This window comes from Symphalangus syndactylus, chromosome 9, assembly GCF_028878055.3.
Source record: "Symphalangus syndactylus isolate Jambi chromosome 9, NHGRI_mSymSyn1-v2.1_pri, whole genome shotgun sequence".
Classification (NCBI taxonomy): Eukaryota; Metazoa; Chordata; class Mammalia; order Primates; family Hylobatidae; genus Symphalangus; species Symphalangus syndactylus.
This window is the reverse complement of record NC_072431.2, coordinates 125,271,440-125,287,745: the sequence shown is the minus strand read 5'-3', so window position 1 is coordinate 125,287,745 and position 16,306 is coordinate 125,271,440. Positions and strand designations below refer to the sequence as shown.

Here is a 16,306-nt window from a genome sequence, read left to right as displayed (position 1 = left end):
GTAGCTGGGACTACAGGAATATGCCACCGTACCTCCCTAATTTTTATATTTTTTGTAGAGATGGGGTTTCACCATGTTGCCCAAGTTGGCCTCCAATTCCTGGGCTCAAGTAATCCTCCCACTTCAGAATCCCAAAGTGCTGGGATTACAGGTATGAGCCACTGTGCCTGGCCTAGCTTTTCTTTAAGGAAAACATCTTGTTAAGACTGGGCCAAGTGGAGTTCCAGAATTTGAATCCATTTTACAAGTAAGTAGTGAGGTGTGTGAGTTGAATGCTACAGCCTCAACTCTCTTTGAATCTCCTGGGGGAAGAATGAGGAGAAATGGCTCAGGCCAGAGCCTGAAGCTAGCTGTATCTAGGATTTCTAATCAAGTTCCCTTATGTTTTGGAGATTGGGGGGACGTGTATTCAGGAAACTGCAAAAGAGAAAGAGGGAAGGAAAGGTTGAGATGGTGCAGAAATAAGAGCAAGAGAAAGTGAGAGAGGATGTAGAAAAACCTGCTTCTTTGATTTGTATGGTGTGATTTCTGAAATTGCTCCAGCCTCTACGGGATTTATGTGGCTTCATTAATCACACTTTCTTTTGAAATGGAATTTTCTGCTTCAAAGCCTTTGAACGTTGACATTCAAATACAATATATTCTTTTAAAATCACCTCTGGTTAAAGACAACACTGTTGAGGTAATTCCCCCAGATTGTAGGTGGAGTCTGTTTGGTCCTCTGATCTTGATAATATGCTGAAAATAGGACCTCCCTTCAGAAAACAGAGAGGTCTGGTAAGATGAGGATCCTGGATGCTGACACCCTGGGCCAGGAATCCGTGGAAGAAAAAAAAGAAAGAAAGAAAAAGCCCCTGGTCTTTGATGAACAACAAAAAGCAGCGCCATCTAGTGGCAACTTCGCTTATCATGGCGCGTCTTGACCCAGACCTCCCTGCCTGGCTCTTTGCTTATTATCAGAGGGACTGGAACACACAAGTTCACCCTTCTAGTGGCCGCATGACCTGCAATCAAATGACAGAACTTAGGTGAAGACATGCGCGTCTTACAGCTGCTGCCAATCAGAGTGGCTCAACCCAAGGCATGTTTATTTTTGGTTAACTTTGGTATGCTGGGAAGTCCGTACAAAGAACATAGAACAAAGATTATGGCTCTGGGAAGGAAAGGAAGGGAAGGGGAGTACTGGTCATCAGTATTCACACCAGATATACATCCCCTTACCTAATTCACATAATCTCCCCGGTTTGCTAAGAAACCAAAGTACAAAGAGGTCAAGTCCAAAGTCAAGGAGTCAAGAGTGGCAAAGGCAGGATCTGAATCCAGGTCTCTTTAGAAAAGCTTTCTCTCATATTTAGCTTTTGTCAGAATTTTCCTCCCTGCAAGGCCCACATTTCCAGGCCTTGCCACAGATCTTCAGCTTTTAAGGGTGATGTTACTAGATAAGTGATAACACCTTAGAACAGTAGGAGCACCGGCAGAATTGTCAATGTCTCATGCTTCCTGTGGCTGAGCTACAGAGGGAATAGTCCCTTCATCATCCCTCAATGCTCAGATCCTGTGGGTGAAATTGCAGCAGCCGTTGGTGGGTAAGCACTTTCTTTTCGCAAAGCCACCACCAGCTGACACTCTGGGTCCACTGCTGCTCCAGTGTCCTGCACCTTAGGAGCGCCCCCTCCCCACCGCTACCATGGCGCCTGCAGCAACAACCTCTCTGGCCAGCAGTACTTCCTGAAAGTGAATTCCATCCATTCAGATTCTGATGTAATAAATCATTTTCTATGCATTGGCATATTTTTATTGGAAAAAAACCACTTAACATTCTTCATAATTTGGAAATCAATGTTGGTTTTTAAATAAGAGAGTATTCATTGTATGACTAATTTACTTTGAATTCAATTTATGACTTAATCAGAAAAATAAATGTTAATTTCTTTTTTTTATGAAAGCTCACTAAAATATAGGCATAGAAAATATTGTAATATAAACCCTCTCCAATTCAATAGGTTAATGGTGGAGATTAAGAAGATAGCTCTGTCCCACTATACCAGAGGGAGAAAGCAAGAAAGAGGCATTTAGGTAAAGCCATAAACTTATAGTGATAAAGCAAGCATATGTAGTTCTGAATTTTTAATTCAGGTACTCAATTACAGTTACATGGGTAAAATTTTTTTTTTGCTTGAACAAACTCTAGTAGATCACTGACTGCTGCTACACCAACACGAGGGACAGAAAATAACAGATAATACAGCGAATTAAGACTTCCCCTTGCCACGGTAGTTGACTCCTAGAAAGAAAAGAAAAAAAAAAGCTTTCCTGACTTTTCAATGAGCAAATGATGTTATAATTTGAATAAACGGATCCAGGGTATGACAATGCAACTGGTGAAAACTACAGTTGTCAAAGCTATGTGATCAAAATCAGGATTCTGTCCTTTTTCTAATGTTTCCTCATTAAAGACTTGTTAAGGAATCTAGTTTGAGAATTGCTTGCCTTTTCCCTGAAATGCTATTTATTTATTTATTTATTTATTTATTTATTTATTTATTTGAGACACAGCCTCATCCTGTCACCCAGGCTGGGGTGCAGTGGCATGATCTCAGCTTATTGCAACCTCTGCCTCCCAGGTTCACGTGAGTCTCATGCCTCCGCCTCCCAAGTAGCTGGGATGACAGGCACCCGCCATCTTGCCTGGCTAATTTTTTTATTTTTCGTAGAGAGGGGGTTTTGTCATTTTGGCCAGGCTGGTCTTGAACTCATGACCTCAAGTGATCCACCCACCTTGGCCTCCCAAAGTGCTGGGATTACAGGTGTGAGCCACCACATCCGGCCCTGAAATGCTTTATGACTGACATTTTGGAGAGACAGTTTTTGTAAGATTATATCATAGTCTCCCTGATGTTTCATGAACAGGTATTAGGTTTGGTATAAAATATAGACAATATGGGCATGGAAATAATGGGGCCTTTGAGATATTTGTCAAATGATTCCACAAAATTTAAAAGCAGATAATTTCTCAATATAATTCAAAATTAGAATTTTCTCTCATAACTTGGGCTTTAACATTTCTGAAAACCAACTTAATATTGTGTTGCTTTTAGAATAAAAACACATTTTAACAACAGCAAGAAGGAAACCCAATGACAGCAAACTCTTTGTTGACGAAAGCAACCATTGGTTATTATGACGCTCAGTCACAATAACCTCATGAAGAGTGAACACAGACTGCAAACTTGGACATGGATCTGGCCACTCAGTAGATCCTGACTCTTCTTCTACCCCTGGGTTGTAGTTTACTTAATCACATTTTTTTAAAAAAACTTCTGAAATCAATGGTAAAGAGTCCTTTTCCTAATGGAAAACTCACTCTACAGAGTCTATCAATGGAGGCTAGATGGTGGGTGAGGGCACGAGGCAGCCTTAAAATATTAAGAATAAATATGATTTGTTGCATGCCTGCTAGGCACCAGTGTTGCATTTCTACTATGTGCTCCTGTGCTAAGTGGCTTTTGTTTGTTTGTATATTATTCTTTCAATTCTCGAGGTAATATCTCCCCTCTCTCTACCTTTTTTTTTTACTGTGAGAGCTTAGATAACTTGCCCAAATTCAAGTTGATTTATTTGGTAGAGTCAAGAAGATTTTGTGCTTTTTCCTAGCTAAGATGGGAGCACTGTCATCCAGGGGAAAAAGGCCTCTCTTGGTGAGACAGAGGAGAGAAAACAGGAAGTGCTCCCCCGGTCCAAGCAGTTGCCCTGTGTCTCTATGCTCAAATTTGAGTCCAGACTGATTGTCATATTCTGACTTCCCCTCCCCCACTGCTTTTCTTTTAAACAAGGCAGTAAACTTGTTAGTAGTTTGGCAACTGAACTCATGGGTTGGTGGAAGTAGCCACCAAATGGTGTGCTTGACTAGTGCAGTGGGAAAGGCTTCTGAGGGAAACAACTGAGGTGTCTCTAGGGCTAACAATGCTCTCACTGTGAGACTGGCCTCAAGGCAAGGGAGGGGCTCTCTTTTATGCTACATATATCTATCCCCATGTACACAGCTGATTGGTCCAGTGATGGACACCTGACCAAAGGTAAGCCAATAAGATCCTTCCCTAGTATTTTTTGACCAGTAACTAAGGTAATCTCCTGCTGGAGGCAATGCTTCAGATATAAAAGGCAGGAGTTGCTTCCGGCTGCCATGTTTCTTGCCATGTAGAAGTCAGTTTCAGAGAATAAAGGCAACATTCAGAAAGAAATATGGGGTGAGATGGAGATAGTTGGTTCTGGTCATCTTTTATTCCCTAGTTCTAATTGTTCCTTAAGCCCCTGCTACACCCATTCCTGGGTACATGGTTCTCTCTAAATCAGTACATGTTGTTTCTTTAGCTTGTAACCATTGAATTCTGACCAACACAATCTCCTTCTTCAAATGAGAAATTCATTGCACTTTCAGCCTCTTAATACAAATAACCATATATGGGCTTATTCTGTTTTAATGTAAGAACAATTGCAATTCAGCTGTCTTCTTGAAACAGTATTAGTACCAGGCAGCTGAGAAGGACTTGCAGACTGGAGGCAAAGCCTAGGTTAAACTCTTTGCAGAAGGGAAAGCAGAATTTGTGGGGGATAAGGGGCAAGGGGTGAGGACTGGGGAATTTGCCATATTTAGGAAGAGGAGACCTCAGAGTAGAAAATAGTCTTGAAAGTGGATATTGAAAGAGGAAATAAGCACATTTTCCTTACTTCATAATGCTATGAGGCCAATATTTTTGGGTCCATAATCAGAGACTGATCTTTTTTTGGAAAGGGAGAAGAGATATTTATTGCAGTTTTTCTAGAATATTACTTCTAAGAATGGCTCTGAAAGAACTTGATAGATTCTGTTTCTAGTTTCTGCACATATTTTTATTTGAAAATATTTTTAGTATTACAGAAATAACAAATATGAATTTTTGCTAGGCTGTCTGTGAGACAGGGGTTGGGGCATTAAAAAACACCTTCTGGTGACCCCTTATTTAAAACACAGTGGGGTATAATTTTGGAGCAGTAAAACCTCATTATAACATACTTACAGTTGACATTTCCAGGCTGTATTGTCCATGTTTTTAAGTCCTGGAGAAAGGCCCATTAAAGCTGTGTTTCTCACATTAATTCAACATTTAACCACTTACAATACAAACCCCAGTCTTTTGGAAAATGTCATTAAAAATTTTTTTGCCATATATGGACATTATTTATTGTTCGAGCCCCGTTGTCTGCTTATAATATGCCCTTTATCAGACCCAAATGCCCACTTCAGAGATTTTCGTTTTGAGCAACAACTGGCTTCTTACATTATCCAATGATGCAGGAAAGTTAAATTACAGCCAGTTCATATCATAGAAACAAAATGTTTCCTGCAATTACTGATAAGGGACAGTTCATTTTCTCTCTGTCATCCTGAAAAAACCCTCCCAACAACAATTCATGCCTGGTTAAACAGGATTTCCACATCTACTGCTGACATCTTTCCAAATAATTCAGGGTTGTTATTACTGTATGGCCCTGGCAAGGCTCAAAAGCAAGCAGACTTGACGAGTCTGCTCAAAGCAGAGCTTAAGTAGTTGTAATTAATAATAATTACATGCCCACTACACTCCAGTTTTATCATATTACCCATCAGTGCAAATAAAAAACCCCACACACAACACACTTGCAACAGGATTAGTGCATTAATAAAGTCACTCTGCATATGTCATCTCCCTGAAGTTGAAAATATTCATAATGGTTTCTGTTTTACTGATTTTCATGATTGCATGTCTGGTTGCAAATGTTGTTTAGATACGATACAGCTTGGGATCAGTCTCATTCTCTTCCAAAAACCTTCTCCCCTTCCTGCCGTGACTCGGATTCGAACCGAGGTTGCTGCGGCCACAACGCAGAGTACTAACCACTATACGATCACGGCAAGCTACTGAAGAGCTGAGCACTAAGCTTTCTCTAAGAGCTATTGCAATGTTAAAATTTGTGGAAACACTGCCATCTATTGCCTAAATACGTACATTTTCTTAATATTTGGAAAGTGAAGCTATGTTCCCGTAATTTCTAATTATTTAGAGGAACAATAACAAATTCCTTGAAAATAAAATGAACATCGTCTTCTTGGCTGATTGGGAGAATTGTGATAGGAGGGGATTCACTGGGTTTGCTGTCCATGAAATAGACATTGTCCTCTTGGCTGACTGGGAAAATTGTAATAGGAGAGGATTCACTGGGTTTGCTGTCCAGAAATGGTGATGAAGGTAACAAGACTAAGAGATACCAGTCTGTTGACTCACACTTCCTATGTTTAATCAATAATGGATATGGATTTCCCACCCCAACCACCACCAAATAATGTTGCATCGAATAACGTCTGAGTCTGAGCCTCTTTTGTGCATCTTTTCACCACTAGCCTTATTTCCATTTGCTTAGGCAGCACAACAATAAAAAATATAGCAAGAACAAAATGGCCTGGGGACTGCAGAGACTCAGAAAGATCTGCTTTTCCTACTTGGGGAAGCCAAAGTCAGTACATCCTGACGGAGGAAAGGCTCCTTTCAAACTCATTGATCCTTGAAGCTAGTTTTCTCCCTGCCAGAATATCTATAGGCCTTAAAGCCACAATAATCTCAGCAAGAAAAGCTTCCCGATAACATTAGTGAGCCACCACACAAAGAAACTGGAGTGATCTATGCTAGATAAGTTTCAAGAGGAAATTTATTTTAGATTCCTTTGCTGTAAAACTTGAAGTAGTAAGTAGTCTACACAAGATATGCCAAGGGCTGAAAATCTTAAAACAAAATGCACAGAAATACCTATTTCTAATCAGTGGATTGTTATCAGCGTGCCTCCTTTAATTCCTCTATACAGAGAGGACCTGGGAACAGCTGGAGCTAGCTGGCACTATATGTGGGTGGCAAGAACCTCATGTATGTATTGATTGGGTGCCCACAGCTTCAAGGCTTCCGGAAGGAGGATATCTCTGAAGAGAAAAGTTTCAGACATAAATGTTCACTCACTCACTCCCATCTGATCATCTATAGCCCCTTTTCTTTTTCTTCCATCTCTCACAAATACATCTTCCTTCTATGGCCACATAGAAGATTCTTGCTGGGAGTTCCTGCTCCTGAGCCCTGCATGCCCTATGCAGGAACCAGGCAAGGCATTCTCTGACCTGAAGAGGAATGCATGTGGGTGAGTCTGGTGAAAGGTCACCCTGTGGCAAGAGGGCAAACCCAATCTCCTGGTCGACAAAAGAGGACATAATTGTTTCCCAAAGTATAATCATTCATGTACCACCTTCATAATTTTTGCTATGGGCATCTACCAACTGAACCACAGGAGAAATAATATTTTTAAAAGATCAACTCATAGCATACAAATTGTGGAACCAGACTATCTGGATTTGAATTCTGGCTCTGTCACTTACTAACTGCGGGAACTTGGGCTGCTTATTAACCTCTGTGCTTCTGTTTTCTCATCCATTAAGTGGAGATAAAAATAGCAACTACTTCATAGGATTGTTATGAGGGTTAAACAGATAAGTACATGTCAACAACCTAAAATAGGTCTGTCACATAGTAAGCACAGTGGAAATGTTAGTTACATTACTATAATTTAAATAAATAAATTTTCAAAGGAAAGTTTATGACATTCCATACATTTTAAAAACATAGTAACACATTCCATAAATAGAGGTCACTCTAAAACAAAATGTGAAAACAAACCAATAGAATTAAATCCTAGCAGACACCCTATGCTCCAAGCTCAAGTTCTGCTCTGCGTTTAAAAGGAAGGTGGGCAGGAAATCTGCTAAAACCTCGTCAGCCACTGCACTCCAGCCTGGGTGACAGAGCAAGACTCCGTCTCAAAAAAAAAAAAAAAAAAAAAAAAAAAACCTCGTCAGCCTCAGAACCAGGCTTCTTCTGGACTCTTCCGAATGACCACAAAAATTTGAAAAAGGAATAACTTTCTCTTCACAGCTTTTAATACTATTAAATGCCACACCCATTAGGTAACTCCTTAAATTACTTCACACATGGGATCTGTCGGCTTAGGTCATACTATGTGACAATGTGCAAATCTTAGTGGCTTGGAATAAGGAAGGCTTTCCTTCCCTTGCACTGATCCGCATTCATTGCATGGCCCTGCTCTCTGTCTCCTCACTCAGGGAACAAGGTTAAGGTAACCACTGTCATGAACACTGCTCATTGCTTTGGCAAATGGAAAGAGCTCTGCAGATTCCGGAATCAGCAACGAAAATCTCTTCTTACAACTCACTGGCTAGATCTGGTTCCATGGCCTCAGCCTGCTATAAAAGTCCCAGGCAGTGCATCCCTGCCATACGCCCGGAAAGCGGAGAGCTGGAAATATTAGATGAATATCACTCAGGACTTCCAGCCATGCCACTAGTGGTGAATCTCAGCTTGGAGAAGTCTGTGAGGCTGTGTGCCTCAAGACACACACGACTGGGGAGCAAAACCCTGACACACAGAAGTGTTCACCAGGTAAGGCTTTCATTTGGCATCTGTATGGGCTTCTCCTTTACTTGATGTCAGTCATCGTGTGGATAGACTCTGAAAGGTTCTTGCCTGTTAGAGTGAGACGGACTTTTGAACAGTTACCAAATTTCTCCTGCACATTCACTGTCTTCTTAGGATATGCATTCAGATTTCTTCCACAGCACCAAATACCTGTGACTCACTACAAAAGGAAAAATCCATAGAACCAAAACACGGTTTCTGATGGCATTTGCAACTTCTTTGCAACCTACCACCTGATTATTCTTTTTCTCTGATTGTGCTATATCAATAGTGACATTATTATCACTCTCCCACTAATTTGTTCATGACTCACAAAGACTTGGGATCTACTATAGTTATTTTTTCTGAATCTTAAGGATTCAGTGGAGAAGAAAACAGAAATGGATCATGATTTCACACAATTTATAGTCTAGTGACTGAGATACAGATGAATAGAGATAATATATGAGCTGGCACCCCGGAAGGAAATACAGATTTCCTTAAAAGTTTTCAAATGAGGTTGAAGTTGAGAAAGGCAGGAAGGCATTACGAGAGAGAGGGAGGAGAGAGAAAGAGACAGAGAAGAAAGTGGCCTGCTTTGTCTGGATTCCAGTTCTTTCTCCAACCCTTCTCCCTGTGTGACCTTGGACTAGTCACTTGACTTCTCTGTGTCTCTATGTCCTCATCAGAAAGGTAAGGGAAATTGGGCTAGATGAGCTTTCAGATTCTTTATGCCTCTGACATGCCATACATTTAATATAGGGAAATACATTTACAAACAATATCCAAATGTAAAAAGTGAGCAGGAAAAAATACCTATTCAAAGCAGGAGAATCTTATAGCTATTATAGTTATCTTTTATGTGTTTTCTTAAGTTCATGGAAGCTGTCCTTTTGTCGGTTTCCAAATGTTGTCAGCCTTATTTCCCCGCCTATGGCAACACATTTTAAATAGATAGGGATCAGTCTGCTGTATGAGTGATTTAAGTTGGGTGTCAGCAAGAAGTTCTTGCTTGTGTGGGGCATTAAACTATGGAATTCATTCCCGAAGACTGTTGACTTCCCCTTTCAGAGTTTTAAGAATAAGATGAATGTTTACCAGGGGCTCATTGTTCCACGTGAGAGAGCCTGGCTTGCCTGACTCTCCTCTGGCCTCCTGGTGCTGCTCTTCTGATGGAGTTGTTCCTCTCCCTGGTTGTTTATAATGGATTCTAACAGAGGAGCTGGGAGCTGACAGGAGGGTCTGGGACCGGAGGGGGTCCCGCGCCTCCCCAGCTGAGTCCTATCTCCAGCGTCGCCACTCCTACCCCTTTTCCCAGGCCAAGCTCTGTGTTCTCCTGCTCGTCCCTCTTCTCAGTGTGCCTCCTGCCTCGCTGGGGGTAGGGAAATGACAGTCAGATCCATCACTGGGCTGGAGGCCAAGAGTGGCAATCCGTGGGGCTGAGGTTGGCCCAGTGCCCAGTTTTCAGACAAAGACAGGTTGGGAACCCCCCTGCAATGAAGACTCCACGGTTCCCTCCTCCCAGAGTCCTGTCTCTTGTTTCTTGGGTACTTTCTAGAACACCACCCCCATCCTAGTGTGTGTGTGTGTGTGTGTGTGTGTATGTGTGCACATGTGTGTCTGTGAGATGGAGAGAGAGAGATTGGTGGGGGTGGAGATGAGGGGGGACTGAGAGAAGCAGGGACGGAAGGAGAGAAAGGCTGGACAAATCTCGTGCTTGTAAGGGTACCAAGGATTGCTCATATACTACACACACTCATGGAGATAAATCATATTTTTAGGGGGAAAATAAGAGAGCTGAAAGCAGAGGAAGTCCAATACAATTGCAGCTCCAGATTTCAAGCTTCCAAATACATCACCATCAGAAAGAAATGCTGGGTGCTAAATGGTCTTAGGTGTGACCATCTCAACGCTTCCTGTGTGTATCAGAAAATTGTTGATCCTAAGAGAGCATGAAACACCAGAGAACAACGCATTATTTTCAGAATTCTTGTAACCACAAAATGTTTTAACAGTTTACATTTTCGAGAGTAAACTGCCTGGAGTGATTTTCCCCCTTGCTTATTAATGAATTCTATTTAACCAAGTCAGAAATCTTGCTGTGGGGAAAGCTGGAAAGAGGGTGGTGGTGGGGGTGGAGAGGGGTTGTTGGTTGGTGGTTTAATTTTAATTTTTTTTGCCTGAAGGCACCATTAGAAAACTCCAGATGCAAAGCTTTCTAATAGAATTCCTCATCTGACACAGCCCCCTGGAATACACGGGCCTAACCTTTACGATCTGGTGGGCCAGGCCTCTATTTGGAAACCTTGTGAGGGGGGGCTGATCCATTAATGATAATGTGTAATAACAAAGAGCGGGGAGAACAGCTGAAGGCCTGGGGCGGCGGCAGAGAATGAGGGCTCTGCGTGTAGAAAGAGGGGTGGCAACAGGACGCCCGAGGAAGAGGGACATGGGGTGGAGAGAGGGATTGCTGAGTAGTGGAGATCCTGGGAACGCCCCCAATGACCACATTTTCTCTTACCATCACATTAAGATTCTGAGGTTTTAAGAAAGAAAAGTGTTGGCAGGAAGGAGCCCAGTTAGCATTCTGGATTTACGGCCAAGAGTGTTCTAACCAATCCCTGTGGAGCTACTTTTTGTTAAGAAGTTTCAGGCTGGGCATTGTGGCTCATGCCTAAAATCCCAGCACTTTGGGAGGCTGAGACAAGAGGATCATTTGAGGCCAGGAGTTTGAGAACAGCTTGGGCAACAAAGTGAAATCCCCTGTCTATGAAAAATAAAAAATAGCTGGGCATGGTAGCACAGGCCTGTAGTCCCGGCTACTTGGGAGGCTGAGGTGGGAGGATCCCTTGAGCCCAGGAGGTCAAGGTTACAGTGAGCAGAGCTCACACCACTGCACCCCAGCCTGGGTGACAGAACGAGGCACAGGCTACTCGAAGGTCTGGGGCTGATAGCCTTGGACAAATGATTTAATCTTTCTGTGTTTAAATTTCCTTCCTAAAAAGAGGATAATAATAATATCTACTTTATAGGGCTATTGTGAGGATTGAATAAACATACAATGTGCTTAGAAGAGTGCCTGGTACTTAGTAAGTGCTTAATAAATATTAGCTATACTTTGGCTACCCCAGATGTGGGAGTGAGCTTCCCTGAGCCTCAGGCCAGAAAGAGGGGGTGCCAGGAGAGCTGGCACATGCTGAGCCCCAGAAGTGGCCTGAGGTTTAGGGACTGGGCTCTGTTTATGAGAAGTGGTCAGGGCCAAGGGGTGAGTTGGACACCAGATGGGCCAGAGTGCCTCAGGGTCTGGACAGGTGGTTCCAATTCCAGAGATAGGGACATGACAGGGGCATGGGAGGAAAACAAGTAGAGAGGCAAAAACACGGTGTAAGGGTTGAAAACACCCCCGAGGCAGAAGCAGTTTGTCCCAGTTTTGGGCTGACACATTGCCTTTTCTGCCCTATATGAACCAATATCTCAGTCAATTTCGTCAGGAGCAAAGTGGGCAGGGCAGGAGAACTTTCGGGTGGGAATTGGAAGGAGAAGGGGTGGCTGAGCCACACGGGAGCTGGAAGCCCTCCTCTGTAGAATGATCCAGACATTTGGCTCACCAGGTGGACCTACTTTTTGTCTAGATTTGTTCTTATAGTGGTGACAATGAGCTTGCTCCGAAAATGGCTGAGCCCTCACATGCATGAGGCACCTGGTGTGAGCTGGGGTGGGGCTGGGGCAGTCCACTGCCACAGAGCTCTGCAAGGGGCCAGCTGTGTCTTCCTCATCTTTCTGTCTCCCACACGCTTCACCTTAGCACCTAGGACAGAGCACATGCTGACTGGTTTGAAATATTGAATTGGCCTGGGTGTGATCCAGAATCCCTGAAGTGCGGTCTCATTTTAGACCTGCAGAAAGAGCTGATACCGATTGAAAGGCTCTTTAATTGGCCTATTTTTCTTGTGGCTAGGTGTTTTGTTATTGGTGATTTTAATTTTGCCTCTTCTGAAGTACATTTCACAAATATACTTGTTGAATTACACAGGGTCTATGTCCGATTTCGTCCTTCTCTATGAATGTCAAAAATCACTAGGGCCACAATCTCTCCTGATTAAAGCGGGGCTATGAAATAAACAAGCGCATCACTGATCAGGAAGAGACTGCTGTCCAGCTGATCAGACCTTGATAATCTTGTGATTCAAAAATACATGAAAATACTATTTGCATCCCTTGATAACAATGCCTTAGTCACTTGAGAGTGAGAGAGAAACCAGGGAACTGGATAATGCAATGAAATGAACACAGAATTAACACTACATTACCTGTTCATGTTTCATTCTGCTTTGTTCATGATGAAGTTTGATATCTGGGAACATTCATTTATCCTCCTTTGCCTCATTGACTTTAAAAAGAATAATAAACCTGCTCTTTTTCTACTACACAAAGGTATTAAGAGAAAAATGTGAAATATGCAGAACGGTTTGAAAGGTGTTGTGTAGAACATACAACTGCAATTTTTCTTACTATTATCATCATTATGACAGCCATTCCTGATGTGGAAGATAGATATTAGGTTTATAAGATGAAGCCAGATTTTTACCCTAGGTAGCCCTAGAACTATAAAGATATCTTGGATAAAAAAACCTGGACCCTTGACAGCTTTCCCTTAATTATCATCAATTCTTTGAGTGGGTTCAAAAAAAAAAAAAGGAGAGAGAAAACAAAACAAAACAAAACAAAAAAAACGGAGAGAAATCCAGCCTAATTGAATGTAGGATAAACTATTCATTAGCAAGCTAAATAGCTATGACATTTAATAACCTGTAGTGCCTCATGGAAAACCAAGACATTGCCAAAAGTAATTGAAGTTTGTGATTCTCCAAACTGTTATTTAAAGCAGGATTTGGCAAGGCTCAGTGGGTCTGCGCCGATTTTAATTGCATTTTTAAAATTCAGGATGGAGATTTCGTTTCTTTTCTCGTTATTTGTGTAGTGAAGTCCCTTTATGGTGAACGTGCTTATAGTGAAACCTTATGCGGTGATTTTTAAAGTTCAAAGCATGTGGGATCCGTCTATATCAAAACCCATACTTTATGTTCTGACCTTTTAACTGATTAATTCCCAGTTGCATATAGCCCACAATTCTTTCTTCTTCTTCTTCTTTTTTTTTTTCCTGCCTGTCATCTAACAAGGCAGTCTCAACCCTTATTACTATGACAAGCAGCTTCCTGGGGGGTCAAGATGGGCTTGACCTCAGGAGAGGGCCTCCTCCAGTGCTAAGTGAATGGGCCGTGGAAGAGAATCACCAAGTGACCATGTCTGCCTATGGAATAAGCAGTAGTTGCTATCCATCCCTACCCATAGACACCCAGAGACCATTAAATATATACAATGCATTTATTACAGACCCTTTGTACAGTACATTTACGAGAGGCAACTATGATCGTATTACCCTCAAGGGCTTATGACAAGGGCTTCTCTGCTCCCTTGTAATTTCCCATGAATGATTTAAAATAGCTACCATTTGTTGAGCACATAGTAATATGGCAGGCACTGTGCTAAACACTTCACAGGAATTAGGTCATTTCATCCTCAGGAGAACCTTTGATATGATTTTCTTCATCATACCAAGGTGCAGAGTTGGTGAAGGAGCTTGCTCAGGACCACACGGCCAGAGCTGCCAGGGCTGGGACTGCAGCCTAGGAGGCTAACTGTGGGTCCACCTCGCTTAATCACCGCCCTCTCCTACAATGCTGGTTAGTGTGCTGGGCCCCATGTGTGAAATTTTCTGATGTTCTCCCCACTAAAATTTCTGTCTCCCGTGTCTTATCACACAGGAACATGCATCTCTGATTGCTTTAGTTTCCCACCTTGTAAAAGAGGTTACCTAATAATATCTTCCACAAGGGGTCGTTGAGAGGATCAAATGAGCATGAGGAAAAAATGCATTTGACAAAATGTCCAGTGAAACATGGCCATGTATTAGTCCGCTAGGGCCGCTGTAACAAAGCACTGCCACTGGGTGGCTTAAACAGCAGAGATCGATTGCCTCACAGTTCTAGAGGCTACAAGGAGCTAGCAGGGCTGGTTCCTTCTGAGGGCTGGGAGGGAGAATCTGTCCCAGGCCTCTCCCCAAGCTGAGGGTTTGCTGGCAATCTTTGGCGTTCCCTGGCTTGGCATCACTCTAATCTCTGTCTTCGTCTTTGCGTGTGTGTGTCTGTCTCCGTGTCAAACTTTGCCTTTTGATAGGACACTAGTCCTATAAAACTTGATTATCTCTGTAAAGACCCTATCTCTGAATAAGATCACATTTTGAGGATCTGGGGGTTCAAGTCCAACATACCTTTTTGAGGGGACACAGCTTAACCCATAACAAACCATGAGCTGCTATTTTTATTAGTAACAACGGTATCACTAATGTGTATAACTAGAATATGTTTATTCTATCAAGTATAGTGTTTGCAGTCTGCGGAAGGCTATTATGCACAAGGCTTTAACCTAGAGCCACACTTGCGACATGGCCAATCCCAGGTTGGTGGCAGGCAAACCTTTCACAGATCTTTAAATCCACCCCCACCCCCGCCATGACTCTTCTGCCTATATGTGGTGTTGCTTCTGTCCTTCCCAGAATGCAGGACAGTGGGAGGCCGACTCACAGAGCTTTGGGAAAGGAAGGTCAAGGTTCACAGCTAACTATGGCAGTGCTGAGGGTAATCAGTTGGGCAGTGCCAAATTTTTCTTCTTGTGTGTCATCTGAATGATCATCTCGGCTCTCCTTCTTGGCAGTCTCCATGCTACCCACCTCCATCCTCCATGCTCACCCACTACTTCCTATAGATGGGCTTCGAAACCAATGCCTTCATCTGAAGCTTCTCTCAAAAAACATGATGCCATATTTCTAATTAGCTACCCAGCCCCTTCACTGACTGTCTCATAGGTGTCTCAGGTTCACTGTCCAAACTGAAGTCAGGTGTCTCCCACCCACCTGCCCTTCTTCTTCCACATCACCTATCTCAGGTAAAGGCACTGCCATTCCTCAAGCTTCATGAGCCAGATGAAAACTGCGATGCCATCCTCAGTCCCTTTCTTTTTTTTTTTTTTTTTTTTTTGAGACGGAGTCTCGCTCTGTCACCCAGGCTGGAGTGCAGTGGCGCGATCTCGGCTCACTGCAAGCTCCGCCTCCCGAGTTCACGCCATTCTCCTGCCTCAGCCTCTCCGAGTAGCTGGGACTACAGGCGCCCGCCACCAGGCCCGGCTAATTTTTTGTATTTTTAGTAGAGACGGGGTTTCACCGTGATCTCGATCTCCTGACCTCGTGATCCGCCCGCCTCGGCCTCCCAAAGTGCTGGGATTACAAGCCTGAGCCACCGCGCCCGGCCCTCAGTCCCTTTCTAAGCCCTGCTTCTCCATTCCATTTATTCTAACCTGGCCCCAATGGCAATATATCCTCCTCTTAAAACTCTCGGAGATATCTCTTCATCTTTACTTCCCAATTATTTTAGTCCAGGCATTTGGCTTTCTTGCCTTCCTGTTTTTGCCTGTGGTCTCACCTTTTAATTTTCCACATGTACAAAGTTATCATTCTAAAATATAAATCTAGTGGCATAAATCTCACAATAGACTGTAATATCCATGAAGACAGAAACTGACTTACAGATGTGGACGTACTCTCACTGCTGAGCATACTGTCTACCTAACATGTGGCAGGTGCTCAATTAATATTTACTGTATGAAAAAAGAACAGAAAATAAAAATTTCTGTCACTGTCCATTGCCCACAAAGTCCAAACT

The 16,306-nt window shown here is 42.8% G+C and overlaps 1 protein-coding gene and 1 non-coding gene across 5 annotated transcripts in view; both read right to left on the bottom strand.

Annotated features, from left to right (window-relative positions):
- NFIB (nuclear factor I B) overlaps positions 1 to 16,306 on the bottom strand; it is a 463,288-nt gene that overhangs the window by 354,950 nt on the left and 92,032 nt on the right. The window lies entirely within an intron of this gene.
- TRNAH-GUG (transfer RNA histidin (anticodon GUG)) lies at positions 5,861 to 5,932 on the bottom strand. Its single transcript has one exon. It is a non-coding gene; the product is annotated as a tRNA-His (tRNA).